The sequence below is a fragment of the Mastomys coucha genome, unplaced genomic scaffold, assembly GCF_008632895.1.
Source record: "Mastomys coucha isolate ucsf_1 unplaced genomic scaffold, UCSF_Mcou_1 pScaffold13, whole genome shotgun sequence".
NCBI classification, from domain to species: Eukaryota; Metazoa; Chordata; class Mammalia; order Rodentia; family Muridae; genus Mastomys; species Mastomys coucha.
The window spans coordinates 37,533,599-37,535,515 of record NW_022196895.1 but is presented as its reverse complement, the minus strand read 5'-3'; the positions used below and the strand labels follow the sequence as shown (position 1 = coordinate 37,535,515).

The following is a 1,917-nucleotide window of genomic DNA, read 5'->3' as shown; positions in this document are numbered from 1 at the left end:
GGATCACAGACATTTTACATGCACATTTCTAAAGTGAAATTAGACTTTTCTCAACCTCTCCATCCAAAGATCAATGTCAATAGCTCAGAAGGGACCCTTTTTTTCCCCCACATTGAACTTCATTTTGTGGTTTTCATTGGTTCCTTAATTTCATTGTAATAGAAAGATACCCATTCTATTCTCTGGGTTGTTGTTGTTGTTGTTTTCTTTATTCTTTTCCTTGTTATCCAATGTGTAATCCTAAGGCTACTGGCTCAATGGCTAATAGGAGCCAGAAACACTTGCAATGTGGGAGAAGGCTCAGTCTTGTCCCTCTGCAATTTACCTTTTATTCCTACCTCACCCACTATTAAGACGACGTGGTTAAGTTTGCTCCGTCTTTCTAAGAAACACCTGTGTATCTTGCCCCACCTCCTTAGAAAGGTTAGCATCAGCTACATCAAAACCAAAGAGAAGGAAAAAATTGGAACTTTCTGTCACAAAGGCCTCATGACTTTACATAGATCCTGCAGGGTCAAAGGGTGAGAGTGCAGATCATGTAGTAAAGTGTAATCTTCTACTTTATCACCATAAGTGTATTTCATTCTGGAAGCTCTCTGATATTGTCTCTTTTTATGTTTCTACTTTGACATTCTAAACAGTTCATTTAAGAAATTCATAATGCTTTGCAATTTACATTGGCTACATTCCAAGAATTTGACAAATATTTTCTAATTTTTTTTTAAAGAATCTCCACTTTGTTATACTTCCTTAATGGCTGGATTTCGGAGTAATCATTACTTTCACACTATAACTTATTTGTCCATTTGAAATAAGTTCTTTTTCTTTTCTTTTTTTTAAAGGTCTTCACATTTTTATTCTTTGTACACAAAGACTGGTATGATCGGTTCCACTTGGTAGACAGTCGAATAACCAATTCAGGTCGCTTAGTCCAACTTAATTAAGCCTATGTCCTTCGCGTACTGACGGCACATGTTCAGTCCGTATTTGCGGATCAGACCGTGGTGGTTAGAGCAGACGCGGCAAGAGCGAGAACCCTGGCCGAACTTCCGTGAGTGACTCCAGTAGAACTGCTGGTGACCCATCTTGACTTCAGACGCCCAACGAGGAAAAAGGTGAAATAAGTTCTTGATTACAGATATAGTCCATATGGCTAAAAGGAATGGTTTGTTCTGAAGTCCCAAAGATTTTCTCCCCCTCCTTCTTGAGAGGCATTTAAAGTTCTGAGTAATGTTAAGTAAGGTTATGTTAGAAATCAAAAATTTCACTAAAACAGTTGATTTGAAGGTGAAGTATTGATTATTTAAGACAGAGGGATGTTAGAAAATAGATATGATTTCTCAGAGGGAATGAGCCCAAAGGTCCCACAGAAGATGAGGACACTAGAATTCTCTATTGTGTATTTTGGAAGACACTGGCGCTTAACAGCTCAAAACAGGAAGAAATGATAATACAAAAGAAAACACTAGTGTGATATGACCAGGGTACACTATATACTGTATGCATGTTGGCATATTACACTGTTGTCTTAGTCAGGGTTTCTATTCTTGCACAAACATCATGACCAAGAAGCAAGTTAGGGAGGAAAGGGTTTATTGAGCTTACACTTCCACACTGCTATTAATCACCAGAGGAAGTCAGGACTGGAACTCAAGCGGGTCATGAAGCAGGAGCTGATGCAGAGGCCATGGAGAGATGTTCCTTACTGGCTTGCTTGCTTCTCCTGGCTTGCTCAGCCTGCTTTCTTATAGAACCCAAGACTTCCAGCCCAGGGATGGCACCACCCACAAGGGGCCATACCCCCCTTGATCACTAATTGAGAAAATGCACCACAGCTGGATCTCATAGAGGCACTTTCCCAACTGAAGTTCCCTTCTCTGTGATAACTACACCCTGTGTCAAATTGACACAGAAAAC

The 1,917-nt window shown here is 39.9% G+C and overlaps 1 pseudogene; it reads right to left on the bottom strand.

Moving 5' to 3' along the window:
* Positions 1–824: 824 nt before the first annotated feature.
* Positions 825–1,121, bottom strand: LOC116087606 (annotated as a pseudogene).
* Between the last annotated feature and the right edge of the window lie 796 nt (positions 1,122–1,917).